The sequence below is a fragment of the Grammomys surdaster genome, unplaced genomic scaffold (genome assembly GCF_004785775.1).
Source record: "Grammomys surdaster isolate TR1022 unplaced genomic scaffold, NIH_TR_1.0 65, whole genome shotgun sequence".
NCBI lineage: Eukaryota > Metazoa > Chordata > Mammalia > Rodentia > Muridae > Grammomys > Grammomys surdaster.
Genome location: NW_021604567.1, coordinates 20,526,528 through 20,547,389, shown reverse-complemented (window position 1 = coordinate 20,547,389; position 20,862 = coordinate 20,526,528). Strand labels below are relative to the sequence as shown.

Sequence of the window (20,862 nt, the reverse complement as noted above, 5' to 3'; positions counted from 1 at the left end):
GCTAGTTTCATATAATTATTTTGAGTAAAAGTAAGATGGGCATAGTTTAGGAAACTAGATTTTGAGATCATTTTTCTTCCATTAAATGAAGGTTGTTTAGAAACCAAATTCACCAAGGCCACACTGCCATATTACATATGTACATGCAATGATTTTTTCCTTCACCATAAAAGTATTAAAAAAAACAACTTGTCTGACTTCTAGACACTAGAAGAACATCTAGTCTGGGCGCCCAAAGTGATTATTCCAAAGTAAATAAGATAAATGATCAAATATTTGTCTTGTTATACCTGAAACCAGACTGTATCTGATAGGAGAAATGATATCCAAAAATAGAAATTGGAGTGTATAAAGGTTATGTTATCCATGGCAGGCAGATCAACTAACTAGATCCATAGTTCTTTTGCATTGAGGAGTGTTTCTACTTGTCTGAACTATTTCACTTTATTGAGAAATAAAGGGAAGGAGCACATTTGGAGAATATTTTCTTGGACATGCTCACACATTGCAAGATGAAGAAAAATATTAACAATAAAACTCAAGACTCTTTTTTAATTAATTAATTTATTTATTTTAAACTCCAAATTTTATTTCCCTCCCAATTCACCCTCCAACTGTTCCACATCCCATACCTCCTCCCTGCTCCCCTGTCTCCACAAGAATGGCCCCATTCCCAGCCCCCACCCCACCAGACCTCTAAACTCTTGAGACCTCCAGATTCTTGAGGGTTAGGTGCATCTTCTCTGACTAAACCCAGATCCAGCAGTCCTCTGCTGAATACATGTTGGGGGCTTTATTTCAGCTGGTGTGTGCTGCCTGTTTGGTGGTCCAGTGTTTGAGAGATCTCAGGGTCCAGGTTAATTGAGACTGCTGGTCCTCCTATAGGATCACCCTCCTCCTCAGCTTCTTCCAGCTGTTCCCTAATTCAACCACAGGGGTCAGCAGCTTCTGTTCATTGAACAGAATTGAATGACGTAAAGGCTCTTACACATTCAGAATTTTGAATTCTTCCCTATTCCGCAAAAGATAAAACAACATAACCTATTAAATTTGTATTTTTAATATCTTCTAATGTATATTTAATATCTTTAATAAATCTTTAACATTATATTATTCTCATTGCCAAAGACACTGATTTTCACCAAGAGTATCCATAAGCGTTAAAAAGCATATTTGTCATCAAAATCCCGGCTATGAGCATACCCAGGAAGGTTTTAAGCTCCATAGTGTCCTGAACTATGAAGGCAAGTGAACCTGTGGTGAGGGTCATTTGCTCCTGATCGTTTCAATGTGTGGTTTAGGGAAAATGCTTTTCAAGTGAGTGTTAAGATGTTATTCTATACCAGTGATGTGAAATGTTTCATGTGGCTTCTTTGTAGAAAAAAATATATTATGTGTGAGCTCAACATCAAAACTATCACATACATAATGTGACAAGATCAATAAAAACCTGCTGTTTCCCAAATCTGGCATTTATATGTGGATTTTCCTGTGTGTCATATTTATCATTCATAGATCTTGAATATATTTTATATACTCCTATCAAAATTGTATACATAAAATGAAAACCATTCAATTTTTTCTGACTGATCTACTACAAGATTTAGTGGAGGATTAAACAATCACTGAATAAATAAAATACCAAGTAATTTCAGCCTACATTTGCAAAATACTCTTTCTGCTAGAAGGTAGTTTAAAAAAAATTACTTACAGCAAATTTTTGGAACCTATGAACCCAAACCTAAATACATTTAGAAGTGATGATATTTTGAGTGTTCTAATTTGTACATATATGTATTTAATTTTTTTAACCTTCATATACCCAATAGTCAGTCACTTTAGGCATTTCATTTATTTTTTATCTAACTCCAAATGAAAAACCAACAATTCTCATTCAAGTGTGAGCACATGAGGTAAGATCCCAGGGATTCATGTAACAGGCCATGTGTGGTATGCATATCTAAATCTATTACTGTCAAAGTAAAGATAAGTGTTCTAGCTGGACACCAAGTTAGTGAGCTTTAGGTTTAGTTAAAGAACTTATCCCAAAAATAAGGTAGAAAGCAGCGGAAGAAGTCACCTGATGTTGTCCCAAGGCCTTAATATGAATGTACCCATATGTGTACATATACTCAACACATAAGCACACATGCATGATCACACGAACAAACACACACACACCACCACTACCACCACCACCACTCTTAAACACAAAATCCCCTGACTGGTATCTCAGTTTTCTCATGAGCATTAAAATGCTAATAACATATGACTCTTCTGTGTGTGTGTGTGTGTGTGTGTGTGTGTGTGTGTGTATGCATGTGTATTATAAAAAGTTTTATTCAGAGTGTGATGCTTTAGCCCTGTAATACCAGATGAGAGGAGGCAAGAGGATCAAGAATTTGAGGCCATAGTGTTTGCTACTTAATAAGTTTGATGTCATTACGTCCTTCAAGAATTCATGTCTTATAATCAATAAGTAAGTTGATAAGTAAATAACATGAATTTTTATTTTTTGAAACTCCATACATCCATCTGATTGATTATCCAGTTGTTGTTACCTCCAATTTAGGCTTCTTCTTTGTAAATTTAAAGACATTTTCAGCACTGAAAACTCCGAGGAAAATAGTGATTCCATTTTAATAGTGGCTTTAGGTGATTGTTTACTCATGACTGGACTGAAATTACATATTTAATTAATTCATCTATTAATTTCACACCCCAAATCCCTTTAATTTCATGTTTAAAATCCATTGGATCAAAAATTATCATTCTAAATTAAAATGTGTCTTTTTCACTTTCTTAATTTCTTGCACAAGAATATTTATGTTTTCATTAGTTTTAAAAACTCTATCACACAGGACTAGACGGATCGTTAAGTAGCTATGAGTACTTGGTGCTCTTACATAGGCACCAGTACCCATGTAGCAGCCCACAAATGCATGTAACTCCAGCTCCAAGGGATTCAACCCACTCTTCTCTGCAGGCTCCTGGAAATATGTGGTCCATAAACTCACAAAGATATGTATACACATGCATACACAAACACACACACTTAAATTATACAGCTAAAAATAAATATAGCTTTTTAAAAAATTGTATCATTTTAAAATATTCATTGTTTTTCCTTTTTCCGGTCCTTTGAGGTTGCATCATTTGCAGAAAATACTACACACATGGTTATGCACACATGAGCATACACATTCATACACATATGTTTATAATCATGTAGATACCTGAAAATCTCCAATGTTTGATGGTATTCTTGGGTTGCCAGTAAAATTACTCCATAAAATATTTTATGAAGTTTCCATATACAAAGATCTGGCTCTTACCATTTAATCTACTTTTATTACTATCCCCAGATAGAGCAGAATAAAAAGATATGTTAAAAGTTTACTTTTCTAACATTTCAAATTACACATTCCTAATTCTTCCTTCAGTTCAAACTTTTGTTTCAATTTTTACAGTCTATAACCAGTCTGTAGGTTCTTGTAAATGTGGGAATATTTGTTGACTGTCTACTCACTGCCAAATGCTTTATAGCTTTACTTACTGCTCAAAATAGCTGCTTCAGTACAGGTATTATTATATCCATCTAACAGATGAGGGAATGGGACACAAAGGCCTGAAGGTTGAACAATCAACAAATTTTAAATCTAAGGTTGGAAACAATGTAGTTTGGACCAAAAGCCTATATTTCTAAAGATCTAAACTATATTGACTCAAGCTAAAGCCATATAAATGTCAAATGTAAGTCAAACATGCAATGAATCTACTCATAAGACTTTAATTTTCATATGTGATATTGTGATAATTGATCATAGTTATAGTTACTTTCTATGATATATCATTGCATCATTTTATATTGTATGTATATTAATTGTTTATATTAAATTTAAAATAAGGTCGTCCGAATGTGATTGTGATGATCTGTGAAAAAGGTGTGTGTGTCTATGTGTATGTGTGTGTGTGTGTGTGTGTGTGAGAGAGAGAGAGAAAGAGAGAGAGAGAGAGAGAGAGAGAGAGAGAGAGAGAACAAGTCAAATGACATAGACACATAAAGAAAAAGACATTTGGTAAACTGTTCTCTGGCATCAGTTCAGAGTGACCTTGGAGCTCAGTGCTGTAGTGATAAGGGGGGGATGTGGTAGAGTGGAAACATTGAAAATTACAAAGAAATTCTACAGCTTTAATGATTTAAACACGAAGTCAGAGCAAGAGAGATATAAAGGTTGTTCATTTAAGCAATATAAAATTCATTAAACTATGAGGAAAAAAAATCCACAGAGAAGCCTCAGGGAAAGAATCATGAAAAACAGAAGTAGATAGTCTGTTTAGATTAAATTCAAAGTAATGAAATAAAAAAATTCTCTTCAGCTACATTTCTCATCAAAATTCTGGTTCAAGGGCTTGACAGAGTTGACAGCACAGCAGAGTATAGACACATAGCTCCTCATTCTTCTTGACTGGGATATTTTTAAAAACATAAACAATAGAAATACTGTCACATATGTGTTATAAATTAGTACTTTTCTTTTTTCTTTTTATTTATTTTTTATTGAATATTTTATTTATTTACATTTCAGATGCTATCTCCTTTCCCCATTTCCCCTCCCTAAAAAACCCCTATCCCAACCCCCCTCCTCCTTTTTGCTTTTATACAATTTTAATTACATGCAAGTATTAAAGTCAGTTCTAAGTTGAGGAACTAGCAATACACTAGATTCAAATAGTCAAGGAACAAGCAAGACAATAAACACAAATAGTCAAAGAACAAGCAAGGCAATAAACAAAATTCTATGAACACCCCAGTGATCACTGTTTCTAATGGCTTACTTATCAGGATGACCAAAATATCTGAGCCAACTTCCCTGTCCTAGCCCAAAGTCATTTCCATGTCTGAAGACTACTTCCTTGTTCTAGCCTAAGATTTAAATTCCTGCCTGAAATTACTTCTTTGTTCTGGCTTAATGTCAGATTCCTGTCTGAAGCCCACTTCTTTGTCCTTGACCAATGTCATATTCCTGCCAAGCAGCACATTTCCTTGTCCATGGCCCATGTCAGATTCTTGCCAAGCAGCCCCAAAGGCTCTCTGCCTGTCCCCCTTTTTTATTTCATAAACAAGACTGAGCCCTGTCTTAGGTCATTCTGACAAAAATGCTTTCCTTGCCTATTGTGGAATATGCATTATCAAAAGCAATGACTTCTTTCCTAGGTTGATAAAGCTCTGTGCAGAATCTCACCCGTCCTTGGCTTGCCTGCCTGTCAATTTAATAACTCTGTCTGGGGGTCCACTTTAAGTTTCAGTACTTTGGCTGCCAACATGTTGAAGTTGTTAAAAAAAACAAGCTTTGACACGATGAGCAGGAATAAAAGTACTTCCAGGACTAAAAAGGCTAGCATGACCAAGCTATATATGAGATTCTTAAAGTACTTTTCTTTAGCCCTATCTTGCATAATGTTTATTTTTGTGTGTGTGTCATGTTAACTGGCTAAGGGATGCCCACATCATTAATAAGGAATGTTCTGGGTGGATCTGTAAAAAGTGTTTCTGATAAGGCTTAGCAGTTTTATTCATAGTCTAAGTAAGGCAGATCTTCTACCAAATGGGTAGTATCATTAAGTCCTTTGAGGGCCCAAACAGAACAAAAAGGTAGTAAAAGTTAAATTTATTCTGTGCCTGATGAATTACTGTAAACAACTGATTTCTTCCTGCTCTTCAGGTTCTTCTGGTCCTCGGGGTTCATTCACAGGCTAGAGCCCACACTATCAGCTCTCTGTGGGAGCTACATCTCCAGCTTGCAGAAAGAAGACAGGAACTACTTCTCTGCTTCCATAATCTATAGCCAATTCTCTCTTTCTCTCTCTTCCCCTCTCTCCCCCCCCCCGTCTCTCTCTCCCTCCCTCTCTCTCTCTCCCTATTGAAATTCTAAGTAGTATGTCCCTCTACCTTGAAACTTTCAGTCATATCTCTGTTGCCTCCCATACATTCCAAATTCAGGGGTACAGCAAATAGTGTTGCTTTGGACAAGATTCAGCTAAGCACTGGTTGCATCTTAAGAGCTGTGTTACGGTCTTCCCATTCTTACTATTTTGCCAAACTCTCATGCATGAATTCAAGATAATGTGAATTCAAAATGAATGGTGTTACTGGGACCAAAAATAAGCATTACCTTCTGAAAACTCACAGTGCAGGGCATTTCATACTAACCAACCAAATTCCATCCTGAATATTAAAAGCACAATCAGAGAAGTAAACTTTGTGCCCAAAATCATGTTATTTCTAAGTAACAGAGTTGGCACAACACAGCTCCCAAATCTGTACCCTATGCTTCCACCATCTCAAAGCAGCAGTTTTTTCATTATTGAGGAAAAACATATCTAGACAGTAGAATTGATAAGATGTGCAGCCAATTTGAATATCAGCATATTTTCACCTTTCAGGTATAAAAACAGAAAGCTAAATAATAATCAGACTCAAGAGCCAGCCATCACTGTTGAGTGTAGGTGTGGAGGAGGGTGGTAGGGCTGAGATGTTGTTGAGCAGAGATGAATTCTTCAATCTGTGAACAACAGGAATTCACACACAACACACACAAACACACACACACACACACACACACATATGTACATGTGTATGGTCACTATGAAACTATCCCTACCTTTAAAAAGCTTTTAAGATGGTGAGAAAATTGACAAGTAAACAAACTGGAGTCAGTAATGATAATGAATATGGTGGGCAGCTAGCAGGAGACATGACCAGTAAAATCAGGAAATGAGGTATACCAGGAACTGAAGTCACAACAAGTAACAAAAGAGGTTGGAGGAAGAAGACATGAAGTAGAGCAGCCATAAAAGAGTGGAGATTTAAACACATACTCTGATGTCATAACAATACATAAAGCAACCTGTCATAAAAAGTCACATACTGTACCATTCCATCTACATGGGTTAAATGAGTATCTATGTAGTCAAGTCCACAGATACACATTAGAAAGTTGCTTGTCAGAAATTGGAGATGGATAAAGGAGAGGGGGTTATTGCTTAACGGGAACAGAGCTACAACTTTGTAAAATTGGAAAGTTCTAGAAGTCTGTGGCACAGCAGTGTGAATAGACCAATACTACTGAATATAGGCTTTAAAAAGATGAGATGTAAATTTTATGCATGTTTACCACAATTCATGTTTTTATTTAAAATGAGCAATAAAGAGACAATGATGGAAGTAAGAGTAGGAACAGGACTTTGAAGGTATAGTTGGATTACAGAAAAGAAGGTGTGAAGGTCAGCCAAGGAAGTAAATATAACTTCCCAACTCCTATCTCTCTTTTCACACTTTACATTTCTGAACAGATCCCCCAGTTGTTGACAGGTTCTTAACTATGTGAACTATATCAACAGTGTTTACTACAATGCACCCAACATTTCTCATTGGAATATGCACTGAGAATGGTATTTGTACAACACACTGGGAACACACACAGCTGGAGGGAGAATCGGTAACTAAGATTCCTGATGATCTCAGATAGCACTCAGCTGCCCAGGAAGTAGAGGATCAATACTTTAATGAACCTAAAAATCACTAGTAGCTGAGAGTTGAGAGGTACCATATTTTACTCAAAGCTATTAATGCCACCAAACCCCACTTTAGGCTACTCTCACTCTTTTGGTTGAAGAGACATTTTTTGTCAATTTAAATATCATATCCCAGAGCTTTACGTAATCTCCAAAGATAATCTTCTATATTGCATTTAATCTGATATTTCTAAAACAGCATCACCATTGTTAGACATTTTTTTCTAGTGATTCTGTCATACTAAAACATGAACAGCAATATGACTACCTGAAAGAAATCATTAAGACTGTGAACTATGTAGAGCAAAGTTTAAGCTAAGAAATAACAGCAAAAACGGAATTTGGAAATGTCAATCATTAACATCAAGATAACTGGATATATAGAGGTTAAAACTGTGTTGAATCTCGTGCCTGAAATCTCAGCACTCAGGAGACATATGAGACCCTGTATAAAGAAAGAAAAAGGGGAAGAAAAAAAGAGAGAAGGGAAGAAGGAAAGAACAAAGGAACGGAGGAAGGAATGAAGGAAAGAAATATAAAGTTGGTACAAAAAAGGGTATTTTTTCTTCTTTTTCTGTTAATGAATCTATTTATTTCTTTACATCCCAATCACAGCCCCTCCTCTCCTCCCAGCCCACCCCACCTCACACAGTCCCTTCCATCTCTCTCCTTCTCCTCTGAGAATGGAAACCTCCCTCCCCCTTAACAACCCATCCTGGTACCTCAAGTCATTGTAGGAGTAGACACATCCTCTCCCATTGAGGCCAGACAACGTGGCCCAGTTAGGGTAACAGAATCCACAGACAGGCAACAGAGTTAGGGTAAGCCCCAACTCCAGTTGTTTGGGAATCCACATGAAGACCAAGCTGCACATCTGCTACAAATACGCAGAATGCCTAGGCCCAGCCAAGGCTAACAACCCTTTGATTGGTGGTCCAGGTCCCCAAAGGTCCAGGTTAGTTAACTCTGATGGTCTTTCTATAGAATCTCTATCTCCTCCAGGTTCTTCAATCCTTCTAACTCTTCCATAAGACAAAGTATTGATTCACAAAATAAGATCAAAGTAGGAAAGGAACCTGTCAGAATTATGTCCTCCTAGTATGAGTTCAATAGTGGCTCTCAGAAATATTTATAGAAGCCTTAATCCTAAGTGTCAATGATGCGAGTTAAATGAAAATAGCATGTTTATAGATACCATTAAGTTATGGTGAGACTGCTAAGGTAAAACCAAATCCAATCTGACTAAAGTTCCCATAGGAAGAGAAGGGACACAGACATACATATGGAGATGGCATCAGAGATGAGGAAGACAGATCTGGGAGTCAAGAATCCACAAGAACATAGTATTAACCCAGTTACCCAAACCTTGGAGACTCACAACCCTAGCCTTCCTGGGAACATCTAGAAAGAGCTTACCCTGAGAACATTTTGATCTCAAATTCTTGTCCTCTGAACACTGAGACAGCAAATGTCTGCACCACTAAGCCACACAAATTTGGGAACTTTGTACTTTCAACCCTGTGAAACTAACATTTTCAAAGCTTCTTCCTTTGGCTTCAAGACTAAGCTTTCTGAAATTGGGAAGCTCCATGGATGAAAGCTGGGGGACATTATTCTTCAACTCTGCTCAAAAGAATTCCTTCCCAGACCCCAAAAAATGTTCTTTCCTTTTCCTCCCTTTAGTCAAGAGCAGAGTATATTTAAGAGCTTGCTACCCTGAACCACTGTGCACAAGGACCATAATAAAGTGAAACATAACAGTACTTTTTTACTTTCCAGCTCCTGTCATAGGTAATAGGAGAGTAGATTGTCCTGGCTCTGAGGACAAAAGCATAACAATTGGCTTTTAGCCTTATGAAGTGTCTGACTGCTGTAGACTCATAAGCACATAAATCCATGGCCATGTTACTTGTTCTGAGGCTTGAGGATGAGTTTTTACCCTGAACAGACCTGAGTATTAAGTAAAGGTGCACATTGGCAAGGGCATGATTGCCTTTGTGGATTCAAGCTTCATGCAGACTGTCTGCTTTTCTCTTCTGAATGGTTCAAATATTTTTCTATTCCTCCCAAAGCCTTCCTAGTTTCTTATTGTTCATTTATTCGTCAAATATCTGAATCCTTGCTATAAACCAAATGCTGCACCAAGCTCAATGGAAATAAGACTATACATATAATTTTACCAATCTAGAGTTCAGTTTGAATACAAGCTGAATACCTCTTGTGAAAATGCATGGGGCAAGGAACTTCTCACACTTTGAAGTTACCCAGATTTTGAAATGTTTGCATAAATTTTACTACCTGAGTATCCCTAGTGTTCTTAGCACAAATCTATAGATATGATGTGACATCTTTAATTTGACAATGTGGGTCTTTACTCCTATATATTGTCAGATATGATTGTTTTGTACCTTCTTGACTGGCATCTATGTTATATATCTGGTCCCTAGGACCTTAGATATAGGCTCTCAGGAAGACAGTATGGATCTGATCTTGACATCTGGGAAAGAGTTAGGAACTGGATTCCCTGAAGCTAGATGTAGTTATAGTCACTGGTCCCAGGTCTATCCTTTATGCCTAATGTTTGTTCTCTTTTGTTGTTGTTTATACTGTTGTTTAACAGTAAAAATAAATAAATAAATACCTTTAATATCTCCCCTGTTCATTACTGGGTACATGCTGACACCTCTACACTCTCTTAAACCTCAGTACCCAATGCAGACAATATGATAGTCATCACCATGGGAAGGATGTGACAGCCAGTTTGTGATAAACAGCTAGACTATGGATGCCCTTGACTTGTGAACCATGCTCTACAAAGAGTGCTGCTGTGACAAAGCTCTGTGTGAGCAGCAGTTTCTCAGAACAGTGAGAGTTTGTCAATCTTTAATTTTCCCCTTAATGAAAACCCAGGTTGTATTAATAGATGCTATGAGATAGCTTGCTTTCCATTTGAGTATGGGTAAAAATGGACATGAAAGTCAGGAAAGGCACTCATTCCTTCCCATTTACATAATTTGCTCTCAAAATTCACCACTTTCCTGTGATTTTTTTTTCTAGTCTAAAAGTTCTCAAAATGAATTGCATCACTACTTCAATGCTCATGTGGCTTGATGTGTTTTTGATTGGGTCATCTTATCTTACTCTACAATGACAGGAAAGCTTAGAATTAAGTGCCTTGCTCTCTTGTGTGAGCTTAATATCTAAAGGGCTCAGACTTAACCTTGCTGAAATGACCAATAGGCTCTCATTCCCTTCCCATGCCTGGATGACCATTCTAATAGAGAGAATGGACATCAGAAGGAAAGGCATATAGACAAAAATTAGGAGTGCTTTAGACACATGGAGATATGCATTTTTTATCAGCGGCAAGCAGCAGAAAGAGCTTAGAGAAAAATCATTTCATAGTTCACTGTGAAAATAGAAGGCTAGTTACATGGAAGCTTGCTGAGCTGGAATGCTGGTAGGACTGTCTGGTATCGGCACTGGGTCAGAGAAAAGTATCTTTACTTTCAAAGACATTGATGTCTTCCTTCTAGAGAACAGTGGGGATGGAGGCATGGAGGCATGGTAATCCTGGCATGTGTAAACTGGATATAGCTAAAGGTAAGAGCCCACCTAGAGCAATAGTAACTAACTGCTTGGTGAATTAGTAAGACATTCTGAGACCAGTCCTGGGAATACCAAATCTTCTAGTTATCTCCTACCTTGGATGATTCAGAGGAGTTATCAGTAGCTACCATGAGAAATGCTAAATAGATATGGGAAGTCACAGGGCTAGTAAATTACAGGCCTAGTCAGAGCAATAGATGATCCTTACAGAAAAAAGAAAAAAACAAAAAAGCCTAGAGAGACAGCCTAAGTAAAACATAACTGTCTTGGGAAGTTTTTGGCTGGAGAAGATTGTAAAGATATTGTCTAGAGCAGTAGTAGGCAGGGTGAAGGGAAAGGAAGGAAATGAAACTATACATTACTTCATCAGCAGGCTCCATACTTTTTGGATAGGGTTAGACTTAAACTAAACCAGGAAGAGTACTGGGACATGTGTGTAACTTCTTAATGTGATCCTTTACCCTTACTGTCCATCCTGGCCTCTACTCTACAGGAGTTAGACCCATAAGAAGCAAAAGTGAAACCATGAAAGAGAAGACGTGTCCCTTCCACAGTTCAAGACTAGGAATCATGCTTGTACCTGAGTGAGATGTGAACTAGGGCAAGCTGAAGCAGAAGCTACAGAATCCACCTGCCAATAATGACAGGCTTTTATTTCCCCTTTGCTGTCTCCCAGCTTTTCTGTAGTGGAGAACTGATGACTATGTTGTTGACCTTTCATTTCAGGGTAACCTGCTCATTACTGGACATAGTAGGGCAAGACAATCCCTGACTTTCTCATGCATGAATATTGTACACTATGATATTAATAAAAGAATGACTTACAATGTTTCTCAGAAATGAGAAATATGCATTTTATTTTGTTCAGTGTTAGCCCTATTTTCATTCTGTTTTGCATAAAATATGTTGATTAATGTAAATTTTCATAGTGTATCTTATAAACCCTTTTGTCAAAGCATGCAAAATTTAACAACTCTACCATGGACAACAGGCACTCTGAGGAATGATATTTGGAAATGTATGATTGCTGCCTGAAAAGGAGTTATTTAAAGGGAAAGAGCACCACTGGGGTCCAGATCCAGTCAGATTTAATGAGCTTTGTTTACATTTGATGAACACATTCATTAATACAACTTTGTAGGACTCTTAAGATGAAACAAATCAAGTAATTTCCTGCAGATCTAGAGAGACAGAAAAAGAAATTGCAAATAAGCAGAGAGGAGAGTCCAAAAAGGAAGTATGATGCTGGACTGAGAGTCACAGTATGAGCTTGGTTTGTTTTAAGAAAAATTATAGCTGATATATCAACAGAGAGATGAGGATGATAGATGATAGGTAAATGATGGATAGATGATAGATAGATAAATAGAAAGATAGATAGACTAGATAGACAGATGATTAATAGATAGATGATTGATAAATAGATAGATGATTGATAGATAGAGAAATAGATAGATGATTGATAGAGAAATAGATGATGGATAGAAGGATTAGATAATAGATAGATAGATGATAGGTATGATAGAGATAGATGGTAGATAGTAGATATATAGAGAGATAATAGATGATAGATATAGATGATAGGTTTATATATAGATTTGTAGATATATAAATTGATGCATGTATACATGTATATGGTTCTACAATTCTACAAGATAAATGTACACATGCAAGTAAATGTAAACAAAAATAAATATAGACACATGTACAAAGAGCTTATTACACACATGCATGCCATATTTCTCCTGGGAAAAAGAAAACTTAATAACAGAAATACAGTAGTCCTCTTTCAATAGTTTCTCTTTCCTTAATTTTAGTTACTCCAAACCAACTGCAGACCAAAAGTCCTAAATGAAAAATTCCCAAATTGATAACTCAAAAGCTCTAAATTGATTGACATCTAAATAATATGATAAAGTCTCTGACCACTTCACTCTATCCTGCCCTACTCATTGCAGACATGGGCTAACTACTAGTCCAGTATAATTCCCTCTATATACACTACCCATTTATCAACCATTTAGCAACAATTTCAGTCTTTATATAGACCATATAGACTGTTGAGGGACTGGAGTGCCTGTATTCAAATAACCCTTACATATTTAATCATAGCCCTATGAGAAAACATTAGGCATCCGGAAATTAAGAGATAATTAGAAAACTACTCAATGGGTAATCTTCAAGGCCATCAACATCAATAAAACAAGGAAAATTGGAGTAGTTGATATAGCAGTGAGGAGAGCAAAAGAAGGGGGTCATAGGAGAGAGTGCAGAGTCCCAGATGGAATTCCAGAACAAGAAAGAGACCTTCATGAAAAAATGTAGCAATTCCGAATAATTCCTTCACTGTAATTAAGAGTACTTAACTAAGGCTAACTCTGGCTTTGGGAAGCATTCTGTTGTTATATAAGATATTGGTTTGAGAAAAAAAGATAGATCAAGGGTATACAGAAATTGTTTGTGCTCTTTGCAATTGTTAAATAAGTTTAAAAATAATTTCAAAAATCGTTTTAAAAACCACTTTCAAAAATGGGGCATGAATCTTCTATAACTAATAACATGACCTGTCAAAGTCAAAGTAATATTACCTCATTCAGGAAAAACCCTCCTGAGGGGCATAGTGACACCAGAGCGCAGAGCACAGCTGATGGCATATGAGCATCTTCTCCAAGAAGTCAGTTTGGAGTGGTAAGAGCAGTGAAGGAGCCATCAACAGGAAAAAGACGTTTCTCTTTCCGTCTTTGATTTCGTGTTTACAATTAGGAATCTTGACCAAATATACCAGTCAACTGAGTAGAGAAAGAAATGGATCAGGGGGGAGAGTGATGGAGAACATGTGTGAGGTCATCTTTACTAGGCCTCTTTTCTGATGAATCACTTGTAAAATCCACAGCTATTCTGGCACAGTGATAGCTTTGGTTTGAATAGCACATTCTCCCTGGCTGATTCAAATTACAAGCAATATGCTATATCACATATGTCTAGGAATGATGATCCTCATCTCAGAACACTGAAATCCAAAGTGTCTAAGAGTCTGAGAATTGAACTGAAGTTCAACTCCAGATTTTCTTTTCCCTTTGTCTTAGATATGTTATTGCCTATGTATCCTAATTTGTGTCTCTTCTGCTGCTGTGATAAACACATGACCAACAGCAACTTGGGTAGAAAAGTTTATTTCATCTTACTGGTCACAGGTAACCACTAAGAGAAGCCAAGGCAGGAAGTTAAAGAAAAAGGATCAGAGAGGAATGCTGATTACTGGTTTGCTTTCCCTGGCCTGCTCACCTGCCTTACTTATAAAATCCAGGCATGGTACTCTGCACAGTGAACTGGGGCTTTCTATATAAATTAGCAATTTTAAAATGTCCCCAACAGACATGCCTATAGGCCAAGCCAATGAAGGCAATTCTTCAATAAAGATTCCCTTCCAAGGTAGGTAGGTGTGGGTTTGTGTCAAGTTGACAAAAACTATGACACTATGTATTTTATATAAAAAATGAGACAGCAGTTGTACAAATACTTTTACATATACTTGTGTGTAAGTGTAAGTGTGCATGTGTGTGTGTGTGTGTGTGTGTACTTTATCTTGGCTCTTATTAGTAAGATGGAGGTGTTTGTATTTGTAAGAAAAAAACATACAAAAGCAACCTTGACTTATCAGCAGTGCACTAACATATAAGTAATTGCATTTATGGGCTTTTAGTGAACAATAATGTAAGAAAAATTTATGCAGTCAACATAACAAGGAAGTCTACTCTTTTGAAGTTCCTTTTTTCTCTTACCAGCCTGCAAAAGCTTCTGGAAATATTTTATACATGGTTGTTCAAAGCGACCTTCTGAAGGACGTTTAAATCTTGTAAGATTTGCTAGTTCAGTGTGAAGAGCATGAAAGTTAACATTTCATGCACATTTCAGAGATGTTGTAAGGTAGTGTCAATGCCACAGTCCTTTCTAAGAGCTCTGCTGAGCTCTTAAACCAGCAAGCACAGAACCACACTTCAGTCCCTGGTGACCCGGCTCCTCCCAACACACAGCTCTCCTCCCAACTTCTTCACCAGTCATGCTGTATAGACAGAAGAATGACAAATCAGAACCTCTGGGGACATAGAAAAGAAAACTATTACATCCAATTAATTAGTTCACATTATGAAATTGCTGTGAGCATTTTAGGGTGCCAATTGTCATGTAAATGGAGCTGGAGAGATGGCTCAGCAGTTAAGAAAACTTGCTACTCTTGCAGGAGACCCTCCATTTCAGCTCCCAGCACCTGGTGGCTCACAAATACCTCTAATTCCAACTCCAAGGAATTGGATGCCACCTTCTGGTCTCTGAGGGTAACCACATTTATGGACACATACATACATACATATAGATATAAATAAAAATTAAAATCTGTATTGATTTTTGAAAATAACATATAATTAATTAGTTCATATTTTGAAATTATTGAGAACATTCTTGAGTAACAGCTATCATACAGAAATGTAGCCATAGATCAACTGAGAAATAAGCCCTACAATTTAGTATGGATGGCTTGAATTTATTCACTGATGTAATCAAAACCCCAGTTTGACCTTGTGAGTATTGCATTTGTTAAAGATTTTATTGAAGTAAGGAAATTAGCAGAAAATATTTTAAGTAAGCATTTGTAACATCTACAGCATTGCTACACTGTGTGTATGCATTCATAATCCTTTGCCTATAGTGAGAGACCAAATCTTCTAAGTTCTGATTCCATTTTAGAGAACCTGAGCTATGTTTGAACTTAGGTAAACTAATAGGCTGATACCTAGAATTAGTTTCCAAGTTACACACACACACACACACACACACACACACACAAGACCTACATCTACAGGTTATTTCCCCAACAAGACTTGTATCAAACTCCAGTTTCCAAGATATATCCCTGCCAACAAATCTTCATCCCTAGGTTACAAGCCCACCCCTGCCTCACAACCACCAATGCAGAGAGAAACAGAAGTTAAGTTTATGGTTTGACTCCCAGCACCAGCCAATTATTGCCAAAGGCCATAGTAGCACTCCAATTAGATGCTTGCCAGGTTATAAACACTCATCCCCCTCTTGCTGATTTCTATAAAACCTTTCCAGATAGATGTCTGGGTCTCATCTCCACCAAAACTGTCCTGCCTATCCGTGGTGGACTAAGCCCAAGCTAGCTCAAATAAAGACCCTTGTGTGATTGCATCAGATCGCTCCTGACTGGTCTTTTAGGGTTCACTAACACTTCCTTGGCACAAAAATTGGAAAAGTAAAAGTTCCTCCTATGGTTGCACCGTACTACACTGAACAGGGGAAGCAGGGTAGTCTTCACACTATATATCAAAGATTTATGATAACATTATATTAAAAGCCTATGGGTTTGGTTATTAATCTACCTACACTACCTGTTTTAACCCAGAAACTATTAGTTTGGGTTGTAAAAGTTGTGTAAACAAATCAGTTAGAGAAACCACCTTGGAAAATGATGTATGGTCATGAAGATTCTGTCTTTTGAATTGCTGAGTAGATGCAGAAAAGCCAGATACCACCACCATCACGAGGTAAACATGCATAGAAAATTAAAGCTTAATTTAATAGCTTAGAGGAGGGATCCCTTTTCATTCCTGTGTAAATATGGTATGATAGTTCTTCTTGTCCTGAACAGCTAACAATTACTCTTCAGTTGCACTAACTCACACATCTACACAGACACAATTCCCGTCAAGCAAGGATCTGATTTGAAAATGAGAATATTTTACAAGTCTGGGTATTTTCTAAGTTATTTTCTTTTAGAAAAAAAATCACGCCCCCCCAAAATTACAACTTAACATTAATGCACTCCTCCAGTTCAGCTATTTGTCACAGCATTCTGAAAAGAAATCCAGTCGAATAGTATTTGAATATCTTAGCAGAAGAAAGCACAGGCTGCAACAGGGAAGATGGAAGCGATGAGGCAGAACGGGGTATGTGTCATGCAGTGCAATTACGCCTGAACTCTCTTGAGAGGACTGGGAAAGCAGATACTTTCAGTCCCCCAATGCCAGCAATGATATCTCAGCACAACAGATGCTGAGCTACAGAAGAGCACAGCTTAGATTGTGTGTGTGTGTGTGTGTGTGTGTGTGTGTGTGTGTGTGTGTGTGTTTCTTAAAAGCTCAAGGTTTGAAATTTATTTCATCCTCTAATTGTAATTTCTCTTTTGCATATGCACTATTTTTTTTTCCTGCTGCTGTGTGAGCCTGTCACGGAGCTCTCATCTGATCTGTGGGGTGCAGGCAGACTTCTTGTTCAGTTGAAGCCATTATCAACTCCCTCCTGTGTGCCATTCTTTACATTAGATTCTTCAACATGAAGAGAAATCTCAGCATCCTCTATACTGCTGTCCTCTTAAGACGTTGGATCTTTTACATTTTTAAATGGACATTTAAAATTATAATTACTTTATTTTAAAAGCCTTGCTTTGGAGAGGGGATAGTTTAATGATCTTAAAGTCATATCTAGTCCTTTTATTGATATTAGCCATTTATCTGTATCAAAGAATACTTGCTTTTAGAAAATATGTGTGGGAGAGAGAGAGAGAGAGAGAGAGAGAGAGAGAGAGAGAGAGAGGGAGGGAGGGAGAGAGAGAGGGGAGGGGGAGAGAATAAAAGGTTAGGATGAGAGGTAGAACATCATTTTACCAAATTGTAAGTATCTTTGTGAGTGGTTTCAAAATGCCATGAAGTTGCTTTTATCTGATCTTGGTGACCTTGATCTTCCCCACCCCCAGCACACCCCACATTAGAGAATCAGGTTCCACTTCCTTCTTGTTCCTTTTTTCTTTTTCTTGTGTTTGTGTCTTGGTCAGGCTTGTACACTGGGGATGGCAGAATGGTAAAAGTTGTGATGGTGATGAAATAAGAGTTATATGGCTTTGTTAAATATAACAACTGTCCATATTTAAGTGCACTGAAATAAACATAGGATAAGATTATTTGCTGATGTTCACAAACATAATACACCTAAACTGAACATACCAGGACAACTGTGTGTTAGAAACCAATTACCTTACCCCGATCTTGCCATTATTTTCAACTCCCCACCCCCACCCCAGAATACTGACCTCACTGAAAATTGGCAATATAGAATAATGTTGTCTATTTGTTCACCTTACAACCTTGTCTTCTAATATATGTTCTTTTGTTATGTCTGGTTTCCTTCCCTCAATATTGCAATATAAAATCTGACCTCATTTTATTATAGGCTGTACTATAATACACTCATTTCAAGTGTTTAAATAGACCACAGTTTGTTTTTCCATTCTATTGATCAGCATTTGGGTGGTCTACAGTCAGGACTCACAAATTTCATTGCCATAGAGATGAAGGCATGGCTGTGGTATACACACTCCTTCCAGAACAGGCCCATGGAGGTATATAGGAAAAAAAAGAGCTCATGGAACTTCTGGAAAGGGGCTGCTCCTGCTCATAGGAGCCAACTTGATGCCCCTTTGGAAGCAGCCACTCTCTGTTCTCTCCTGACCCAACTATATATCTGAGCATCCATGGTTCTCACCATTCAAAAGGAGGATTTACAGAAACCCAGAGAACCTTCTGAGTTATTCAGAAGAGCTTTGCTCTTTGTAGTGTTGTGGTTCAATGACCAACTCCTGCTGAGCTTCAATTTGTTCCTGACCATATTCTATTTTCACTCTCTGGGAGGTGCTATGAAAAGAAATTTAAAAGCGGAATCCTGCCCCGAAAGAGCTTAAGTGCTCTTGGGAATATTAATATTCCCTAATGCAAATTAGAATTCTACAAGATCCATTTTAAAACCGTGAAAGCAAGGAGATCTTTAAAAATATTACTAGGCTACTGTATTGATCACTGTGTTCTAGGGCTTTGTTAGCTATAATTTGATATATTCCCATCATGCCCTTGACAAACATGTTCCAAACATTCATTGGCTTTTCAGTGGCAAACATCGTGATCAGTTAAATGCCACAAGAGTCTAACTTCAGTCCATTATGCAAATGAGGGTTTCTACACTCTACATAAGAAAAGTTAAGCTGCCCAATTAACACATAGATACTGTCTACACCTCTGTTTACTCTACCAGGTGTTCTTTTGTTTCTACAAAATCTGTGACAGAATTTCTCTCTGTCACCCACTTAGTGTCATTTATTTGATGACAGGTTTTTTTGTATGTTTGTTTGTTTTTTCCACTGACTTCATGTTAAATCACTGGTGCCAGGACACAGATAGTATGAATGTGAAGAAACAAATCCCATCAGTTTCCCAGTCCCCCAGGCCTCATATTCTTGGAGAAAATACTTGCTATGGCTTATATGAAACAAAACTACTTAAAAATGATGATGTGAATGGTGGATTTAATAGTGTCTCCCCTAACCTACTGAGCTTCAGAACAAGACTTTACTGGGAAATTGGGCCTGTGTGGAAATAAACAGTTAATCACTCTGGATGAGGAGTGTCAGGGATCATCCTGAATCTGATGTTTACATTCCTTGTTGGAGAAACAGAAGGGAGATTCAGGACAAGCACTGAGAAGAAGGCATTTGACATTCAAATAAGGGTGGAAGAGTGAGCCACAACCCTACAGAGACTCACAGGTAGTCAAGATGTGGTGAGCCCTCAGCATGCTCACAGGAAGCTTTGATTCAGAAATTAATTCATTGATGCTGGAGGGGCTTCGGATTTACAGAGGTGCTAGTCTTTTGATAACTGCTGCAGCAGCCTAGAAAACTGTTAAAACGTATACTAGAGCGAACGTTGAAGAAACTGAAGATGTCTCACTATCTTGATCCATGTGAACAGCCATGTTCTATGGCCCAGCTCAACATGCTATGAGCTCCTAAGGAAAACTCTTTGGTGACCAGAAAAAGATCCTCTGAGAAACTGTGTGAGAAACTAAAATCTCAAGAACAAGTAGAACTTCATGGAGTTTAAGGAAGAAGAGATGGAGCAACAGAAGATGCAGCAGGAATGAGGGGCCGTGCTCCCAAGGGTCTAAAGAGGATGTGATGTGGTCACCCAGATAACTAAAGTTACACAGGTGGAGAGGGAAGAAATGAGACTTTGAGTCCAAAGGGAAGGTTTTGACAATTTTTGTTCTAAAGTATTAAAAGTAGCAATAGATAGGTTTTAAGCCTGATTTTTGTAACCACAAGATCCTGGGATAGTGATAAGGAGCTATTGTGGTCGTAGGGAACCCTAACGGGTCTTGCTAAGGTCCAGTCAGGGAGATTCTGGTGAGGGTGGAAGGAGTCAACAGATGGAGAGGGTTTTGGGAAGACCTCAGGATTCTCATTTTGATGAGATGGTCTGACTAACATACACTTTACCACCCTGTCTCACACTAGCAGAAAACACAATTCAGCTCGAATAGCTTAGACCCCGCCCACCAGCCATGGCATCCTGAGTCACACACCACCATTCTGCAGCCTGGGAGGTCTGTCAGGGTGGAGGAAATAATACCATGGCTTTTTTTTCTTATTTCTTGCTTCACTCTTACCTTGGGTTCCCAAGCACTCTGGTCATATCCCTTCTATGGTAAACATTGTCTTTTTAGGTAATTGTTTTTTCAGCTATCTAGTGGGTTGTGATGAGCTGGGAGAGGGGAAAATGCAGGCAGCCTTTGATTTTTATAGCCTCAGAATTTTGCACAGAATCTGGA

General features: G+C 37.7%; 1 protein-coding gene across 2 annotated transcripts in view; it reads left to right on the top strand.

Moving 5' to 3' along the window:
- Nalcn (sodium leak channel, non-selective) overlaps nucleotides 1-20,862 on the top strand; it is a 276,470-nt gene that overhangs the window by 179,263 nt on the left and 76,345 nt on the right. The gene's annotated exons all lie outside the window — the stretch shown is intronic.